This window comes from Carassius gibelio, chromosome B21 (assembly GCF_023724105.1).
Source record: "Carassius gibelio isolate Cgi1373 ecotype wild population from Czech Republic chromosome B21, carGib1.2-hapl.c, whole genome shotgun sequence".
NCBI classification, from domain to species: Eukaryota; Metazoa; Chordata; class Actinopteri; order Cypriniformes; family Cyprinidae; genus Carassius; species Carassius gibelio.
The window spans coordinates 969137-990665 of record NC_068416.1 but is presented as its reverse complement, the minus strand read 5'-3'; the positions used below and the strand labels follow the sequence as shown (position 1 = coordinate 990665).

General features: G+C 37.3%; 1 protein-coding gene and 2 long non-coding RNA genes across 5 annotated transcripts in view; 1 reads left to right on the top strand and 2 right to left on the bottom strand.

Annotated features, from left to right (window-relative positions):
* The window catches only part of LOC127985995 (uncharacterized), a 30803-nt gene that overhangs the window by 4407 nt on the left and 4867 nt on the right, over window positions 1–21529 (bottom strand). The gene's annotated exons all lie outside the window — the stretch shown is intronic.
* Window positions 3868–21466, top strand: LOC127986013 (uncharacterized). 2 transcript variants are annotated; one of them, XR_008160718.1, is made up of 12 exons: window positions 3868–4973; window positions 5811–5918; window positions 8443–8629; window positions 10705–10758; window positions 10893–10921; window positions 11678–11813; window positions 13060–13131; window positions 13959–14031; window positions 16020–16094; window positions 18062–18133; window positions 19065–19137; window positions 21176–21413. It is a non-coding gene; the product is annotated as an uncharacterized LOC127986013 (long non-coding RNA). The 2 variants fall into 2 exon arrangements; XR_008160717.1 differs by lacking the exon at window positions 3868–4973 and adding an exon at window positions 21420–21466 and having other exon boundaries at window positions 5547–5918; window positions 21176–21319.
* On the bottom strand, window positions 7355–8225 carry LOC127986026 (uncharacterized). 2 transcript variants are annotated; one of them, XR_008160730.1, is made up of 4 exons: window positions 8192–8225; window positions 7954–8123; window positions 7760–7895; window positions 7355–7657 (listed from the first exon to the last, which is right to left on the bottom strand). It is a non-coding gene; the product is annotated as an uncharacterized LOC127986026 (long non-coding RNA). The 2 variants fall into 2 exon arrangements; XR_008160731.1 differs by having other exon boundaries at window positions 7794–7895.

Sequence of the window (21529 nt, the reverse complement as noted above, 5' to 3'; positions counted from 1 at the left end):
CCGGATCTCATGCTTTCATTCAGTTGCACATGTTTTCATTCCATATAATCATTGTTTCAAACACAAGATTATTGTAATATGTAATGAGAACACTTGGTTTAATCACTGAAACACAACAGTATGATCTTCTTTCAGTTTAGTACTTTTAACATTCAGTTCATCCAACAGCAAACAATGCAAGATACTGGTTTCAAATCGGCCTTAGAAGTGCTGAAATTAATATGCTACAGTACTATAAAAGACAGATTAGACAGTTTTAACATTAGGCAATACACTTTTATATGCCAATATATTTAGTACATTACCCAACATTTACATAATCTATAATTTCCAAAATATCCATCCTATGTGTAATCAAGTGAAGGATCAATGAAGACATCCTCTACAATAATTTGGGCAAATTAGTTTTTATTTTTCTGATATAATTGTAACATAGGTATATTTTCTATAATGAAATTTAACTAAAGGAGAAGAAAACATAACATTTAGTGCACACATTACATTAATTTGGATCACGCCTGTCTTGAGCATTTGGCCATAGATTCTCATCCACATCACAATGAATGTTATCATTGTTCAAGCACCTTGGAAAAGGCTTTTTGGCGTGCATGCTTGACATTGGTCTACACTGATGTCATCACATGCATCATCCATGGCCTGAAGGAGGGTAGCACGTTCAAGGGGTTGGCGATCATAGACCTTCCACCTCCATGCTGAAAAACATTCCTCAATAGGGTTGAGGAAGGGAGAATGTGGAGGCAGGTAAAGGGTCATGAATCGGGGATGGGCCTGAAACCATGCTTGAACTACCTCTGCGTGGTGGAACCTGACATTGTCCAACACAGTTACATAGGTGACCCCTTTATACCTTGACAGGCTGGTTCAATTTCATTGAGGAACTCAATAAGATGTGCAGCATTATAGGAGCCAAGTAATGGCCTACGTCCTACAACACCATCTTCAGAGATAGCTGCACACATGGAGATGTTTCCTCCAGGTTGTCCAGGCACTTGGACATAATTTATATGTTCATACAAACACGCATTTTTATTTCTGTAGTTCTCAAAATCCATATACTGTATATTCCTGACAAACCAATTTAAAATCTATAGGTTTACCAAACGGTTCAGTGATTAACCATTAAGATCAGTAAGAGATTTATGAAAGGTGGTTACTGTGAATGAAACATTTATTAAGATGAAACACTTATTTTGTGTAGTGAAAAGGATACTTTGTGGTTTTGTGTATTGTACTAAAACAATCGAAAATATGCTGACATGTTTGAAAAAAGTGCACTTTTGATGATCTGTCGTGATATTAGTAATATGAGTTGTGAAAATGTACACCTTGCTTGTGAAAATAGTACCAAAGTGAATAAAAAAAACTGTAAAATTCGGTCCGATTTTCCCGTGGCGTCTGTCGTTGCTATGTTGCTACGTTGCTAGAAGTTTTAATAGCCTAGCTAATGGATTTCCACTACCGATAAACGTTTGCTGTAGCTCTGCTAGAAGATTTATTTACGGAGAAGAAAAAAACACCTGTGGTTTGGGTGCACCCCCATCCTTCATATTGACTCGTTGCACCTGGAAAAAATGAGTGGGTCACTTAAATATTTTGAACTTGAGCGCAAAAGACACCATATGTGAATGGCCCTTGGCGAGCTACCTCCAATCAGGCCACGAGCAACGTGTTGGAGACCACTTTAGACATTATGTCTGAAAATAAATATCCTAGGGAGAAAATGAATGGGATTTTCCTGTTCTGTTGGGGGCCCCCTTGGAGGATCCACTGAGAAGCAGCTCAATTTAGCGCAGAATTCTCTATTTCTCTTAAAAACCCACAGATGACTATGTGATTCAAGTTTGATATTCTCAACATATTGACGTAAAAAAACAGGCGAAACATTGTTCCAAGAACAAACCAGTCAGAAGACATTTCACTCCACAACTTATGAATTAACTGTAGTAAAACAAACATTTTTTGGCAGAAATGTACCTGTATAAGTTCATATTGAAAATCCTGTTATATTAATATAGTCATGTAGGCCTATATTACATTTACATTACATTTATTCATTTAGCAGACGCTTTTATCCAAAGCTACTTACAGATGAAGACAGTGGAAGCAATCAAAAACAACAAAAAGAGCAATGATATATAAGTGCTATAACAAGTCTCAGTTAGGTTAACCCAGTACACGTAGGATGGGTTTTTAACTAATATAATAAATAAAAAGAAAACAGATAGAATAAAAAAATGAAAGAATAGAGCAAACTATACATATACAATTGCATAATAAATGAAAAGAAAATAGAATACAAAAAGATCAGAAAGGTAGTTAGATTTTTTTTTTTTAAGAATAGAATTAGAATAGTGAGTGTTAAAGTTAAAGGGTGAAATAAAGATGGAAGAGATGTGTTTTAAGCCGATTCTTGAAGATGGCTAAGGACTCAGCTGCTGGGATTGAGTTGGGAAGGTCATTCCACCAGAAGGGAACATTTAATTTAAAAGTCCGTAAAAGTGACTTTGTGCTGCTTTGGGATGAACAATCAAGCGACGTTCACTTGCAGAACACAAGCTTCTAGATGCACATGAGTCTGAAGTAACAAATTTAGGTAAATGGCTGCAGAGCCCGTGGTAGTTTTGTAGGCAAACATCAATGCCTTGAATTTTATGCGAGCAGCTATTGGAAGCCAGTGCAAATCGATAAACAGAGGTGTGACGTGTATTCTTTTTGGCTCATTAAAAATTAATCTTGCTGCCGCGTTCTGGATTAATTGTAAAGGTTTGATAGAATTGGCTGGAAGACCTGCAGAGAGAGCATTGCAATAGTCCAGCCACAGAACAAGAGCTTGAACAAGGAGTTGTGCAGCATGTTCCCAAAGAAAGGGTCTGATCTTCTTGATGTTGAATAAAGCAAATCTGCAGGATCGGACAGTTTTAGCAATGTGGTCTGAGAAAGTCAGCTGATCATCAATCATAACTCCAAGGCTTCTAGCTGTTTTTGAAGGAGTTATGGTTGATGTGCCTAACTTGATGGTGAAATTGTGATGGAACGATGGGTTTGCTGGAATCACAAGCAGTTCTGTCTTGGCAAGGTTGAGTTGAAGGTGATGGTCCATCATCCAGGAAGAAATGTCAGTTAGACAAGCTGAGATGCGAATAGCTACCGTCGGATCATCAGGATGGAATGAGAGGAAGAGCTGAGTGTCATCAGCAGTGGTATTGTCAAGCACGAGTCAAGACCAAGTCCACAAACATCAAGTCCAAGTCCGAGTCCAAAAGGGGCCAAGCTGGACTCAAGTCCGAGCTCCCAAAGGCCGAGTCCGAGTCCAGAAAGTAATAAAATAAAAAAAACGGCTATATAGGCTATGTATTAAATGTAATGCAGTATGCTAATGTTTTTTAAGAAGTTATGACAGTTTATTTATTTATTTTTGCATTTATATTTATACTAAATGTTTGGGCTACTGTTTTTGATAACGCATACATAATAGGTTTGTAGAAAATCAACAACAACAAAAAAAAAATCTATAAATATTTTCATAATTTTTCAGGAATTGTTGATTTCTTTTTCAACACTTGTAAGTCTGAACCAGAATATCAAGATATTTTATTATTTTGTAAAAAAGCACCACCATTTTATATGTATAATAAAATTTGAGTATGACAAACACAAATCCCTTCTATTATTTTATCCCTTGAGGTAGCCCTCGCACACAAAAAGGTTGGTTGGAGGATGGAGACCCCTGGTATATAACTATGTTTTATAATTATATGTTTGTGTAATTTGGGGTTTCTTCCTGCAGTGACACTTTTGTGTGTGAGGCCCCATCCATCCTCCCCTCAATACGCTGCAGTCGTCCTGTCCCTTTTGCAGAAAAGCATCCATAAAGAATGATGTTTCCACCTCCATGCTTCACAGTTTGGATGGTGTTCTTGAGGTTGCACTCATCCTTAGTCTTCCTCCAAACACAACAAGTAGAGTTTAGACCAAAAAGCTCTATTTTCATCTCATCAGACCACATGACCTTCTCCCATGAATGAGTATGTGGACAAGTGTCTTTTATACAGGTAACAGTTCAAACCGGTGCAGTTAATAAAAAGTGGAGAAAAGGAGGGCTTCCTGTGAGAGCTGGAATTCTTACTGGTTGATAGGTGATCAAATGCTTATGTCATAAACAATAAACTGCAAAAATATATATTTTTAAAATATACAATGTGATTTTCTGGATTGTTATTTAAGATTCTGTCATTAGAGTAGAAGAGTATACCTAAGATAAAAATGACAGGCTCTTACGTGGTTTGTAAGTGGGAACCTGCACAATCCCCAGTGTATCAAATGCTTTTCCTCCTCACTGTAGATAACTGAGGGGAACACTTATTTTGAAAGTGCCATGTTGACACTGTTTTGGAGTTGCAACACTGAGTTCAAATGACTGCAAACAATCCCATATGATACTTCATCTGGTGCCCACTCTAAAGCAAAACTATATTCTTTCCAGTTATTAATTTAAAATAACTTTCATATTATCTGTAATCGAATGTGTTCCATCCTACAGTTCCTCCTTTAAAACCCTTGCCTCACACTTGAATTGCCAGGCAGGAGTTTATTTTACTAACGTGATTGTTTCTTTAATCAACATGACAAAATATTTTGTCTTTTTTATTTATAATACAGAGCTTAACTGTAGAGACCTACATTTCGGTTGGATAAAGGAGGGTACATAAATTAACCAATATCAAAAGCGTATGTTGGTTGATTGTTGTGGGTTTTTCCATCTTCACACACACACACACACTCGAGACCGGTGTATGTCCTGGTTAAGACTATCCGGGTCCCCACATGGTCAACCCCTCCCCCACACCTATACCCGCGCGCGCGTCTGGAGCTAATGATTGCATCTCGTCACTCACTCACTGGAGGAGCAGGAGCTGCAAACGCAGCATCAAACAGCGTGTTCGTTCTCCAAGGTAAGCTAAACACTTTAATTTCAAATGTAATTCATGTTCCAACTGCATAACAAATGCCACTACCATATATTATGGAGAATGTTAATAACAAAGCAGGCCTTGCTAGCGATAATTTTAACTTTGCAGTTTTCTGTCGAGTCGGGTTTAGTCAGTATAATGTTAGATAACGTTAGTTTGCTAACGCGCCTATACATGTGCAATGTAAATGGAAACTATTTAGCTAACTACCACTACCAAGCTAACCGACTTATTAGCTAGGCACGATTGAAGCTTAATGCATGCCATACATTTTTTTTTATTTATTTATTATTTTTTTTTGCGTGTGTTGTATAATTTAATCACAAATGTGATTGATAATCGATAAATGTATGTTTTTTATGATATGCACACTACAGTAGTTAGCTTGTATGTTAGGATGGACTACTATGACAATTAGCAAGTTAAATAGAGTATAGGATCAGTTGTCATAGCACTTCCGCACTACAGCGTGGTTAGGTTGTATGGCGGGAGAAAAGCTGCCATCAGGGGTAACTACATTAATTAGACCATTTTTAAATAAATGAATGTTCATTTAAATTATTTAAACATTATAATGGACCTACTGTATAGGTGTTTTATGTCGTAGAACAACTTCAAACATCTTTAAATGCTTGAAATCATTGATTTTCACTGGTAGTTTAAGAAAACGCTTGACTACAATGTAGGCAACACAATCCCAATTATACCATATAAAGACTATTATTGTGTTATATCTGACAGGCTAAGAACTAACTACTTTGTCATACAATTGGCAATGGGTTATTTACTGCATTTAAACTTATGTCTCTTGCTACTTAGGTTTTCACTCATGGAGAGAAGAACTTGGACCAATCCAGGATGCGGAGTACCATATCCAAGCGGGGATTGATAAACCATGTCTCCAGCGTTTTATCAATAATTTTAAAGGTAAATGTTAAACTCCTTAATATGATTTAGCTGGAATCAGTAAAATGCCTTCAGTGATCAAGTCTCTTGCTCAAGAGCACACTGCACAATGGTGGTTGCTAGTACACTGGGATATTAGAACTGACAATTCAACAGCTTTTAGACATTTGATAAACCATTTTGTCCTTCAGCACAGTGCTTTAAGCACTTTTGCTTCTGTGCCCAGCCTGATTGCAGTAATCTAAGGGTTTGACAGGGATTATTCCCTGTAAAAACAGACCCTTTTTTTTCTTTTCTTTTTTTACCTTTTATTTAACCAGGTAGGCCGATTGAGAACAATATCTCCTTTGCAACGGCGACCTGGGGAGCAGCTGGGATTTGAAACCAGGAAGTCGTACACCCAAAGCATGCACTCTACCACTGAGCTACCAGTGGCCCGTTCTTCATACGTCGCTTATTACATCCGAGATCAAATGACACATCCAAGATGATATCATCGTGCTAATCATGATCCGGCTAATTGGGTTCTTCGAACACACCTGTTGTGTATGATTAGTATCGCTGGATTGAGTTATCTGAGATAATTGCACGTTCATGTGTTGTCTTAAAAGGGGATATGTATCGATACTCGAAACCATGATCAGCAGTGCAGCGATTGCAAGACGGCAATGTAATGACGTCATATAATTTAAAACGACAACTGACGAAAAACTTGACAAATTTCTGGACTTTTATAAGGAAACAGACAAGCAAACAAAGCTACATAAATGTTATAATAGATATATAAAACAGATAATTGATACATGTTTTTATTTTATTAGAATTTTTTTCATGATTCCCAGTTATTTAGATTCGCAATTTAAAATAGTTGTTTAGTCTTTACATTTTTATTTCAATGTAGAAATTAACTATTAATTTCATATTTGGACAGATTTGTTACGTGACAGCATTAATGAAAGTTTCTTAAGGGTCAATCTCATGTTATCTGCATCTCCTGCGCTCCATCAAGCCACTCGAATAATAGCAGTCATCACTCAAAATAATGCACGACTCTATTATCTGTATAGCATGTGTGTAAGAATAATACTTTGATGACAAATATTTCAGTGAGTAAAACTGGCTGTGTCTATAGCAGGCTGTTATGTACTACACAGCATTTTTATATTATTTAAAAAAATTTTTTTTTAATGATTATTATTTTAAATTATTGTCCCTGGATCAGTACGATACTCTTGTAATAAACTAGCGGTGGTAGCAGACATATTTTGAGTATCAGTTCTGGTTGAAAAGAAGCGATCTAATCCTGTTTACATGAAATAAGCTGCTCCCAAGCAGGTTTAAGCTGACGGACCTGTTGCTATGACAGCAGCTCCGGAATGAGCTTCGAAGAACCAAACGATCCAAGATCACGCCAAATCATCAACAATCAAATCCAGCTAACTGAGTTAGCTACGTACGAAGAACAGGCCCCAGGTGTTTTTGCCACTGAACTCATATTCAAAGGTGACTTTGTTGTGGAGTACCGAGGGAAACTACTGTCACAGCAGCAGGCAGAGCTCCAAACTATTGAGTACAATGAGTCTGCAAAGGTTTTTCTTTTTGATTTTCAGTGGAAGAGTAAAACATGGTGGTAAGTAGATGAAGTGGCTATGTAGCAACTTTACAATGCAAGGGCCATGTCTAAAATCTAGAGTTGTTCTCTTTATGTTAGTGCCTTTGTCAATACTACTTCAGTTACAGTTATCTACCCTTCAGTGCACCTTCGCAGTGACCGCTATCTGCCCTTCACTGCACCTTCGCAGTGACCGTTATCTGCCCTTCACTGCACCTTCGCATTGACGGTTATCTACCCTTCACTGCACCTTCGCAGTGACGGTTATCTGCCCTTCACTGCACCTTCGCAGTGACGGTTATCTGCCCTTCACTGCACCTTCGCAGTGACGGTTATCTGCCCTTCACTGCACCTTCGCAGTGACGGTTATCTGCCCTTCACTGCACCTTCGCAGTGACGGTTATCTGCCCTTCGCAGTGAACGGTTATCTGCCCTTCACTGCACCTTCGCAGTGACGGTTATCTGCCCTTCACTGCACCTTCGCAGTGACGGTTATCTGCCCTTCACTGCACCTTCGCAGTGACGGTTATCTGCCCTTCACTGCACCTTCGCAGTGACGGTTATCTGCCCTTCACTGCACCTTCGCAGTGACCGTTATCTGCCCTTCACTGCACCTTCGCAGTGAACGTTTTCTGCCCTTCACTGCACCTTCGCAGTGACTGTTATCTGCCCTTCACTGCACCTTCGCAGTGACCGTTATCTGCCCTTCACTGCACCTTCGCACTGACCGTTATCTGCCCTTCAGAAAAGGCAAAAAACATGGTGCGAGTCATTTGTCCAATTTGCTTTTACAAATACACTATTCCATACAATAGTCGCTTATAGAATTGTATTTATTGGTATATCCTGCTCATATAATTTAATCAAATACTGCTTCTTCATAGTCTAACCTCTGTGCTAATACATATTAATGAAACAAATGTTTCTATACAGCATTGATGCATGTGAAAAGGACTCCTCTCTTGGGAGACTTGTTGATGACGACCACAGAAGACCTATTTTTGCAAAATGAAAACCATAAGTAAAGAAACCACACTTGTCTCTTCGCGATTCGAGATATTACACCTGGAGAAGAACTGACTTACAACAACGTGACTCAAACTGGCCATGGAGAGCACAGGTGAGTTACCTTTTTGTTTCTATATCCAATATGCCACCTACCTGGATAAGAGTTTATATTTCATGCAATTTGTTGCAGACACTCCAAACAAGACAGCTGTAGTAGAATGTGTTTCTATCTTGGTTTACTTAGCAGTAACAATTTGTTTTTATGAGATACATTTCCTATGCCAGGTTTGATTACACCAACTGGTTTTTATTTATGGAAATGCCTTTATTTCCATAGTTTTAATGAATTGCATTAGTTCCGATGTCACAGTGGATTCTGTTTTGGATTTATCTATTGTATGCACCCATTGGGTCTCATTCATGAAACATTCGTAAATATACGAGTAAATATGTGAGTGATTTGCGCGTAAAGAGAACTTCCTGAAACTCTTCTCCTGATTCACAAAAGCTTCGTAAACGTCAGATGTGATAGTGAAATGTGTGTGTGTGTTAATGAATTCCAATCAGTCGTATATGGGACACGCGTACACGCTCATTCTCAATTACCATAAATCCAGCCCATTAAACTAATATATATTAAACTATATATGAGCATCATATTATGACACCAAACGAAGGATTTCAACATGTCTTCTCAAAAGTGAATGGAAAAATAAAAATTTCTCAGCTGCAGAAATTTAAGTTTTATTATCAGAAGTTCATTCAAAACGCCACGTTTTATTTTCAAGCGTATATAGTGGCGTATCAGGTCCTAAAAAAAGGAAGCTTTGCAGCATATTACAGATGCTGTTAATGGAGTTTCATCTGTTATTCGAACAGTCCCCGACGTGAAAAGAAAAACCTTATGTAATTTATGTAATATTTTTTTCAAAATGCTGTGTAGATATGTACCCGATTATGAATTAAAATGCAGCCGTATTAATGAGCAAAACGTTCAGACGTTAAACGCACTATTTACGTGTGGCTGGGAGCAGGTGTAGATTTATTTCGTACCAACTAACATTTGGAAAATACGAACGTTTTAATGAATCCGAAAATTTACGCCAGAACCACTTTACTCGCGATTTACACAATTCGTTTTGCTCATGGTTCATGAATGAGACCCATTGTGTACACACAATTAGAACATATAAAGTTGTAGCAAAAAGTAAATTTAACTTGTTGCACTCATGCATCCATTAAAAATGATTGTATTACATGCCTATATTACAAAGATTAGAACCACATATGCAGAATAAATGCAGTGGTGCTGTCTGATCAATACCTATTAGGGCTGCACGATATTGTGAAAAAATGACATTGCGATATTTTATTTTTCTGCGATATATATTGCGATATTTTTTCTTACAAACAAATGGGGTGAGCACACTTACATTCTCATTTTAAATGATTTAAACATAGACACCAACGTGTCAATTGATTAATATTCGCGGGGGAGAGGGAGCAAGACAGAGCTCGTGTTGTTTGAAAACGTCTCTCTCTCTCTCGATTCAATTCATATTGCTTTATTGGCATGACATACAAAGGTACATATTGCCAAAGCATTGTACATATCAGAATATAAACAAACAAAACAAAAATACATATATATTCATAAGAAAAAAATTACATGCAAAATAAATCCATGTACATTTCTATAAACATTGATGGTACTTCTAATGTTCTCTGTCTCTCTCGCTCGCTCGCTCGCTCTCTCTCTAGCAGCAGCGCACTCTCTCTCTCTCTCTCTCTCTCTCTCTCTCTGTCTCTCTGTCTCTCTCTCTCTCTCGCGCGCTCTCTCTCTCTCTCTGCCCTGTTAAACTTGCATGTGGTTTTCAGTCCTGTCAATGATAAACTTTCACTCTATGATGGTTAAGCTGTGCAATTAATCTGCGAATCACATTCGGCAAGGGCCGGGGAGCAGCTGCCCGTACAGTTAATGAATAACGGATCAACTACGACAGCCTACATCGCACATCCTGCAATGTGACTATCGTGGATTCGTACATCGCGATATCGATGCTTAAACGACACATCGTGCAGCCCTAATACCTATCCTCCTCTGCAAGGATGTCCCATGTTTTTCTCAGTGTAAATGCCCTCTTACTATATTTCACTTGTTGCCATCTGTGTGGTTTCCTCTCCTAGCCCCCAAAACACACTTCACTGGCACGGACACCCTGTTCAACATGCCCGTCTCAGGTAAAAGCAACTGCCCCCCACCCCATCACACATATCAGTGTTGCAGGTCTCAAACTCTAGACTGATTGATTAGTTATTGTGTAAGGGAAGTGAAAAGTATAAATAAGGACTAACAAATGATGTTGTTCTTGCAGATGATAATTTGCAGAGTGAGCGCTCGAAGGTAAGTGCATAAGTGCCCCAGACTGGGTCAGTCTGTGGATCTGCACTATGCATTCATGATTGTCAACGTTTCCAGTGTCTGGTTCCAAAGTCAAATGAACATTGAATTATACTTTTGCATAGCCCAAAAACGTCACTACTACATCGATTTGTTGCTATATTAATACTTCAAGCATAATATTGGCCCACATAAGTATGGACACTAAAGCATTTCTCATGTTCTGTACTTTAAATTTGAAGTTACACAAAAGACAATGTGGATACATGATGTTTTGATGCAAGCAGGAAAGACTTTTGTTTCTCATCAAAACAGTGCTATAAAGTAGAGTAAGGTAATTACTTAAACTATAAAGAGATTAATACACATAGCTTATGTTGGTAGCATGAGCATGATGGTTTGAGGCTGACTTGATAACTCGGACTTTAGTCGAATAACTAATCCATACTGCATGACCGTAACAAAGACAAGTTTGGTTTCCAAACCTGCATTTATTTGTGGGCACCCTGTCATATTTACATTTAAAAGGTTTGTGATGTATTTTCATTATATTGTTTCAAAGTACTGGTGTACAGAACAAAAGAAATTCATTTTCAACATGAAAATCTTATCCCTAGTGTCAGTCTGTCTGAAGTAATGGACCATTCCAGGTTACTTAAATCCAAATTAAATTATCAACTTTTTTTATAGTATTGCATTTTTTTTTTTTTTTTTTTTTAATAATTTCTGGTACACTGATTGTTATATTTGGTTCAACAGTTGCAGGCCAGGATTGACAAATTAAAAACACCACAATCGGTGTGAAACTCTGTATGAATCTACGGCTGAGAAGCGAAATGCTCTTCAAAGACAGCGAACCTTACTCCTACTGCAATTGGCAAACTTGGATAAAATGGTGAGTCATTTTATTGTACGTTGACAGAACTTGGGTAAAATATTTTTTGTTCTAAAAAATGCAGCAGGTAAACCTAGCCTGGCTAACGTCAGACCAATTCTCATTCGAGACTTGGTCTGGGTACCACCTGTTCATTTTCTCGTATTTGAGGCGTGGTTTACGAATGCCCAGAGCAGTTTATTGGGCGCTACGAATGTCTATCAAATGCGCTTGCTTCTGAAATTGTTTAACAGTTGCTCTTTTTTCAAAACAAACTCTGTTCTTAACTACTTAAAACACTATCTAAAGCTGAATCGAAAGGTAATTTCGTGTCTGATGCCATGTTGGATCCATAGAAACTTCTTCAATGTGTCGCCTATTAGGGCTGCACGATATTGGGAAAAATGACATTGTGATATTTTATTTTTCTGCGATTTTATATATTGCGATTATTTTTTTCTTACAAACAAATGGGGTGAGCACACTTACATTCTCATTTTAAATGATTTAAGCATCGACACCATCATGTCAATTGATTAATATGCACGGGGGAGAGGGAGCAAGACAGAGCTTGAGAGAGGGCGCGAGAGAGTGCGCGAGAGAGAGAGAGGGCGCCAGAGAGTGCGCGAGAGAGAGAGAGTGCGCGAGAGAGAGAGAGTGCGCGCGCGCTCGCGAGAGAAAGACAGAGAGAAAATGCCCTGTTAAACTTGCATGTGGTTTTCAGTCCTGTCAATGATAAACTTTCACTCTATGATGGTTAAGCTGTGCAATTAATCTGCGAATCACATTCGTCAAGGGCCGGGGAGCAGCTGCCCATACAGTTAATGAATAACGGATCAACTACAACAGCCTACATCGCACATCCTGCAATGTGACTATCGTGGATTCGTACAGCGCGATATCGATGCTTAAACGACACATCGTGCAGTCATTGTCTTGCTGATCCCTCCCCGTTCTGTGATTTGGTTCCCTTTTTCAGGGGAGAATTTAGTCCATGGTGTCCAGGCTGCCTTAGCAGCGTGAATCAAATTGTGTGCAAGGCAGCCTGGGAACACCCAGGGTAAGGTAAACCAGGATTTGCATGAATTGAAAATAAGATTTACCTACTGCTATTTATATATTTGATGGAAAAGATTTTAAACATTACTGTTTGTAATTAATAGGCTTAAGGGATAGGGAACAACAGTGATTTTATAATTGTATGTACTTTAGTTAAAAAATCATTCTACACTTTCTGTAGCATTGAATTTTTTTATTTGATTTTTAGCTGGGCCCAGAATCACATCCAGTCACTTAAACAGCAGAAGATTCTGTGATACCCTCACCAACAGACACACAGGTAATAAGACAGGTTTTTTTTATAACCATTTAGTTTCAGAGCTGCACATTATACATTATATTATAGTAATTATTTCCCAGCAACAATGTTGATCAGAATGTGTTTGACAGAACGATGCGAGGATGGCATTATTACAGGCTTTGTCCCAACCCTTAACACAAACGATGGATACAAACGCCCTCTAAACAATCCTGAAAGTTTGGTTGGCACTTAAACCTAATAGGTAGTAATGAGTATTTATGATAGCTTTTGGGGACATTGACCTGTATTTTAACTGTCCTTATGGGGACACTTTGGCTTAGTGAGGATGGAATCCTAGTCCTCTTAAGGATAACCATTGGAACTCGTATGTAATTTCTTGCTGATACAATTTTTGTTTATTTTTACAACTAAAAACTATTATGATCCTCCTACTGTTTTTTGCAAACTATAAGGTGCACCGTAGCAGTTTTCCTATATAGTTCATTGGGTACATCCGTCAGTAAAAACCATTATAAATCCTAAAATATTGTTCGTCTAATTACTTTGTCCGCTGAAATTTGGAGACCATGTATTTAAAATGGCTACCCTCATACACTGTCCATAAAAGATGGATAGAAACATTCTCTAAACAGAAGTTGGTAATAACCTCAGGTCTTTATTTTAAATCCACTGTGCTTGTGTACAGAGCAAAAACAATAAAATATGTTGGCCCTAATAATTTCTAGCAAAAGGAAAGTGTTGTTTCCCCTTGTTTTTGTTTTGTAATACTGTTATTCCGTCTCAATAAAGTGCCTTATCTGTTTTGTAATTTCATAGCCTCAAATGATAATTATTTTTTATTACAGGTATGGTCAGAAATTGACCATGCATCTCCAACCAGCGAATGTGTACCACCACTGGAAAGAACGGAGTGTATTTGTAAGTAACAACATTAATTACTTGCCTGTCCAAAGTCTGTCCATTAGGGTTACATAAAATATCTACCTTTTTAACTCCCTATTCTTGGAAGTTTGTGGTCTGAAGATCACATTTAACTGTGACAGGGTTTAAAAGTAGTGTTGTCAAAAGACCCGGTACTTTGGTACCAAGTCGGTACAAAATTTTTAAAAATGTGACTGTACCAGGTTTCTTTAAGTATTGGTAGTACCGAGGTCTCGTTCAAACCCGGTTCAGCGCTATGATTTCCGTGAAGCAGAAAACGAGGATGGAATCTCAAAATCCAGTCATGAAAATGAAACTTACATTTTAATATGGACAGTCATGGAATTTGTCAAAGTTAGCATAAATCAAATCAAATCTCCGTATGGACCAGTATCTGTAAATGTTAAGCCGCAAAAAAATCCGTGTTCTGCGCGTCTCTGTGTGAATCAATGAATGGCAGAGACGTGCAGGTTTGTTTACTACATAGTCTGAAGCGCATGACGCTTGTATTAATTTCAGCATCTGAGCTTCAGAGTTCTCTCTCCATCAAACGATCTGAACTTTTCAGTTCATCTCAATGGACGCACAGCGCACCTGTATTTGATGCTCTGTAAACTCTGTGTGAAGGCGCACGACTCACCGTCGCTTTACTGATAGCACTGTTTCTCACACATGCAAAGAGAGAGAGCGCGAGAGTCTTACCACGCTGAATCGACACGCTATATGTAAACTATTCTTTGTTGTCTTCTCCTGTCAAAATAATGGAGTTCATTTACAATTATTCATTTTCGAACAAGCAGAAGACACTCCGGTTTCTCCGGTAGTGGGTGGAGCTAATGTGCAAATGGCAATTTCATTGGCTGACGCTCAACTAGCACCGACCCTGTTTTGATTTCAGCAAATCAGTTTGACCGAACGCAGACAACGTGATTAATATTCATGAACCCAGCAGCTCATCAATTCATAGTGCATTGTATATACATTAGTATGATAGTAAAATTATCCTTTAATAATAATGATCTATTACTATTTTTCTTACAGAAACCCTCAATGACCAAAAATATCTTAAGCATCACCACCAGTCTTAAGTTCAGTTAAAATGACAAATATGCATTCATTAGGCCTAAAAGTAAATTTTTACATAAAGGCATTGTGCTACTAAATATTACTATTATTTAGTAAAATGTATGTGATACTGCTACTACTGTTAAAAAATTTTAAACTTTATTTTTTTAAGAAATAAATCACAATATTTCTTCCATGTTTTAATTTTAATAGCAAATCCCCTTTATTTACCAAAAATAAAATGTTTAAATTTCATAAATTAAAAGACAAATTAAATTTGGGTGAAACTTATTTACTGTTTTTCATAATTATATAACCTGTAGAAAAACTTTAAACACAATTGTAAATAAGTATAAAGGATGGCATTGGTTTTATTTTTATTATTTTATTAATATATATATATTTTTTTAATTGGCATATTTTTGTGTTTTGCTTCGGTACCGAGAACCATGGATTTTCACTGGTATCGGTATCAAATACTGAAATTTGGGTACCGTGACAACACTATTTAAAAGGTATACGACTCACCAAGAAATATTTTGATTGTGTACTGCTCTGCATACAACTGTATAATGTCTAAACGTTAAACCAATAGGTCTCTAATGATCTCTTTGTAAGAGACAAAACCACAGTAAGATTATTTATCGTAATGTCATGATGAGAATTACAAGAAATTGCCCCAACTCACGCTCGGCCAACATCAAATTGTAGGCTATTATTTCTGCTGTTGTGCTCATGTGTAAATTGAGGATGGAACGAACAAGTGATGATATTTGATACCTTCTGGGGACATGCATTGACCTGTATTTTAACTGTCTTTATGGGGACACCTTGTTTAAGTGGGGATCGCATTATATGCATAAATAATTTGTGTAGAATTCTCAAGACCTTTTATATTTGTCATGTTTGACTGATTACAGGTTGCCTTCCTTCACAACATGGACACAGATTCCAGCTCTGCAGAAGATGGGAATGTGTCCCACTCCAATCCCAAGGTAAGAAAGTATAGATGATGGCCACAGTTCATAAAAGTTTGGAGAGTTCATTAATTTTATCTTGACTGATTTTTGTAACAGTTTAAAAGGCAACTCTTTCAATGTTTGTTTGATACTTGAGACCCATTCATACTTCATAACTTGCATTCATTTTTGCAATTATATATTAAACTAGATTATTAATCTGTTCTGGTCCATGTCTAAATTCTAATACAATCACATCGCAATTCAAATAAATTGGATCATTACTTTAGAGAAGTGACTACTAATTATAAATGTAGAGAACAGAAAATCATTGCATGTACATAACAAAAATGATCACTTTTAAAAAAACTTTTTTTTTTTTTTTTTGCAGTTTACAATTGTACGGGTCCTTCTAAAAAATGTAGCATATTGTGATAAGTTCATTATTTTCCATAATGTAATGATAAAAAATAAACTTTCATATATTTTAGATTCATTGCACACCAACTGAAATATTTCAGGTCTTTTATTGTTTTAATACTGATGATTTTGGCATACAGCTCATGAAAACCCAAAATCCCCATCTCAAAAAATTAGCATATTTCATCCGACCAATAAAAGAAAAGTGTTTTTAATACAAAAAGTCAACCTTCAAATAATTATGTTCAGTTATGCACTCAATACTTGGTCGGGAATCCTTTTGCAGAAATTACTGCTTCAATGCGGCGTGGCATGGAGGCAATCAGCCTGTGGCACTGCTGAGGTGTTATGGAGGCCCAGGATGCTTCGATAGCGGCCTTAAGCTCATCCAGAGTGTTGGGTCTTGCGTCTCTTAACTTTCTCTTCACAATATCCCACAGATTCTCTATGGGGTTCAGGTCAGGAGAGTTGGCAGGCCAATTGAGCACAGTAATACCATGGTCAGTAAACCATTTACCAGTGGTTTTGGCACTGTGAGCAGGTGCCAGGTCGTGCTGAAAAACAAAATCTTCATCTCCATAAAGCTTTTCAGCAGATGGAAGCATGAAGTGCTCCAAAATCTCCTGATAACTATCTGCATTGACCCTGCCCTTGATAAAACACAGTGGACCAACACCAGCAGCTGACATGGCACCCCAGACCATCACTGACTGTGGGTACTTGACACTGGACTTCAGGCATTTTGGCATTTCCTTCTCCCCAGTCTTCCTCCAGACTCTGGCACCTTGATTTCCGAATGACATGCAAACTTTGCTTTGATCCGAAAAAACTAGTTTGGACCACTGAGCAACAGTCCAGTGCTGCTTCTCTGTAGCCCATTTCCTGCACAGGCTGTGCACGGTGGCTCTGGATGTTTCTACTCCAGACTCAGTTCACTGCTTCCGCAGGTCCCCCAAGGTCTGGAATCGCTGCTCCTCCACAATCTTCCTCAGGATCCGGTCACCTCTTCTCATTGTGCAGTGTTTTTTGCCACACTTTTTCCTTCCCACAGCCTTCCCACTGAGGTGCCTTGATACAGCACTCTGGGAACAGCCTATTCGTTCAGAAATTTCTTTCTGTCTTACCCTCTCGCTTGAGGGTGTCAATGATGGCCTTCTGGACAGCAGTCAGGTCGGCAGTCTTACCCATGATTGCGGTTTTGAGTAATGAACCAGACTGGGAGTTTTTAAAAGCCTCAGGAATCTTTTGCAGGTGTTTAGAGTTAATTAGTTGATTCAGATGATTAGGTTAATAGCTCGTTTAGAGAACCTTTTCATGATATGCTAATTTTTTTAGATAGGAATTTGGGGTTTTCATGAGCTGTATGCCAAAATCATCAGTATTAAAACAATAAAAGACCTGAAATATTTCAGTTGGTGTGCAATGAATCTAAAATATATGAAAGTTTAATTTTTATCATTACATTATGGAAAATAATGAACTTATCACAATATGAAAATTTTTTGAGGAGGACCTGTATGTACTTTAGTTAAAAAATCATTCTACACTTTCTGTAGCATTGAATTTTTTTATTTGATTTTTAGCTGGGCCCAGAATCACATCCAGTCACTTAAACAGCAGAAGATTCTGTGATACCCTCACCAACAGACACACAGGTAATAAGACAGGTTTTTTTTATAACCATTTAGTTTCAGAGCTGCACATTATACATTATATTATAGTAATTATTTCCCAGCAACAATGTTGATCAGAATGTGTTTGACAGAACGATGCGAGGATGGCATTATTACAGGCTTTGTCCCAACCCTGTTAGGGCATACTGGATTTTTTGCACACATTTACGATATGTATTTACATTTATGAATGACAAATTGTAATATAATTATATCGGTTTCTATATTTTAAACAACTTAACACAAACGATGGATACAAACGCCCTCTAAACAATCCTGAAAGTTTGGTTGGCACTTAAACCTAATAGGTAGTAATGAGTATTTATGATAGCTTTTGGGGACATTGACCTGTATTTTAACTGTCCTTATGGGGACACTTTGGCTTAGTGAGGATGGAATCCTAGTCCTCTTAAGGATAACCATTGGAACTCGTATGTAATTTCTTGCTGATACAATTTTTGTTTATTTTTACAACTAAAAACTATTATGATCCTCCTACTGTTTTTTGCAAACTATAAGGTGCACCGTAGCAGTTTTCCTATATAGTTCATTGGGTACATCCGTCAGTAAAAACCATTATAAATCCTAAAATATTGTTCGTCTAATTACTTTGTCCGCTGAAATTTGGAGACCATGTATTTAAAATGGCTACCCTCATACACTGTCCATAAAAGATGGATAGAAACATTCTCTAAACAGAAGTTGGTAATAACCTCAGGTCTTTATTTTAAATCCACTGTGCTTGTGTACAGAGCAAAAACAATAAAATATGTTGGCCCTAATAATTTCTAGCAAAAGGAAAAGTGTTGTTTCCCCTTGTTTTTGTTTTGTAATACTGTTATTCCGTCTCAATAAAGTGCCTTATCTGTTTTGTAATTTCATAGCCTCAAATGATAATTATTTTTTATTACAGGTATGGTCAGAAATTGACCATGCATCTCCAACCAGCGAATGTGTACCACCACTGGAAAGAACGGAGTGTATTTGTAAGTAACAACATTAATTACTTGCCTGTCCAAAGTCTGTCCATTAGGGTTACATAAAATATCTACCTTTTTAACTCCCTATTCTTGGAAGTTTGTGGTCTGAAGATCACATTTAACTGTGACAGGGTTTAAAAGTAGTGTTGTCAAAAGACCCGGTACTTTGGTACCAAGTCGGTACAAAATTTTTAAAAATGTGACTGTACCAGGTTTCTTTAAGTATTGGTAGTACCGAGGTCTCGTTCAAACCCGGTTCAGCGCTATGATTTCCGTGAAGCAGAAAACGAGGATGGAATCTCAAAATCCAGTCATGAAAATGAAACTTACATTTTAATATGGACAGTCATGGAATTTGTCAAAGTTAGCATAAATCAAATCAAATCTCCGTATGGACCAGTATCTGTAAATGTTAAGCCACAAAAAAATCCGTGTTCTGCGCGTCTCTGTGTGAATCAATGAATGGCAGAGACGTGCAGGTTTGTTTACTACATAGTCTGAAGCGCATGACGCTTGTATTAATTTCAGCATCTGAGCTTCAGAGTTCTCTCTCCATCAAACGATCTGAACTTTTCAGTTCATCTCAATGGACGCACAGCGCACCTGTATTTGATGCTCTGTAAACTCTGTGTGAAGGCGCACGACTCACCGTCGCTTTACTGATAGCACTGTTTCTCACACATGCAAAGAGAGAGAGCGCGAGAGTCTTACCACGCTGAATCGACACGCTATATGTAAACTATTCTTTGTTGTCTTCTCCTGTCAAAATAATGGAGTTCATTTACAATTATTCATTTTCGAACAAGCAGAAGACACTCCGGTTTCTCCGGTAGTGGGTGGAGCTAATGTGCAAATGGCAATTTCATTGGCTGACGCTCAACTAGCACCGACCCTGTTTTGATTTCAGCAAATCAGTTTGACCGAACGCAGACAACGTGATTAATATTCATGAACCCAGCAGCTCATCAATTCATAGTGCATTGTATATACATTAGTATGATAGTAAAATTATCCTTTAATAATAATGATCTATTACTATTTTTCTTACAGAAACCCTCAATGACCAAAAATATCTTAAGCATCACCACCAGTCTTAAGTTCAGTTAAAATGACAAATATGCACTAAATAGTAATTGTTTAGTAATTGTGCTACTAAATATTACTATTATTTAGTAAAATGTATGTGATACTGCTACTACTGTTAAAACTTTATTTTTTAAAGAAATAAATCACAATATTTCTTCCATGTTTTAATTTTAATAGCAAATCCCCTTTATTTACCAAAAATAAAATGTTTAAATTTCATAAATTAAAAGACAAATTAAATTTGGGTGAAACTTATTTACTGTTTTTCATAATTATATAACCTGTAGAAAAACTTTAAACACAATTGTAAATAAGTATAAAGGATGGCATTGGTTTTATTTTTATTATTTTATTAATATATATATATTTTTTTAATTGGCATATTTTTGTGTTTTGCTTCGGTACCGAGAACCATGGATTTTCACTGGTATCGGTATCAAATACTGAAATTTGGGTACCGTGACAACACTATTTAAAAGGTATACGACTCACCAAGAAATATTTTGATTGTGTACTGCTCTGCATACAACTGTATAATGTCTAAACGTTAAACCAATAGGTCTCTAATGATCTCTTTGTAAGAGACAAAACCACAGTAAGATTATTTATCGTAATGTCATGATGAGAATTACAAGAAATTGCCCCAACTCACGCTCGGCCAACATCAAATTGTAGGCTATTATTTCTGCTGTTGTGCTCATATGTAAATTGAGGATGGAACGAACAAGTGATGATATTTGATACCTTCTGGGGACATGCATTGACCTGTATTTTAACTGTCTTTATGGGGACACCTTGTTTAAGTGGGGATTGCATTATTTCCATGAAACCTTCTGGGGACATTGACCTGTATTTTAACTGTCTTTATGGGGACACCTTGTTTAAGTGGGGATTGCATTATATGCATAATATAATTTGTGTAGAATTCTCAAGACCTTTTATATTTGTCTGATTACAGGTTGCCTTCCAAATCAACATGGACTAGGGTTAGGGTTCTTAACATGAACGACACCGAAATGGACCAACTTGCTGATTTCCTGGGACATGATATTCGTATCCACAGGAAATATTACAGATTACCCGAGGGAACACTATTAACAGGGTATGTAACCTGTTAATCGAGTTTAAACTACCTGTCAAGCGTGTCCTAGTGACTTTGGAAGAATCTGTGCATATGTCTGAATACGAAGACTATATTTCAGAGTGCGTTGAGCCTGATCCTGGGATAGAGAGTGAAACAGAACTGTCAGATCATTCTCATGATTTGTAAACACATTTTTTTAAGATGTTTGTAATTTCCATTAGTTAAATA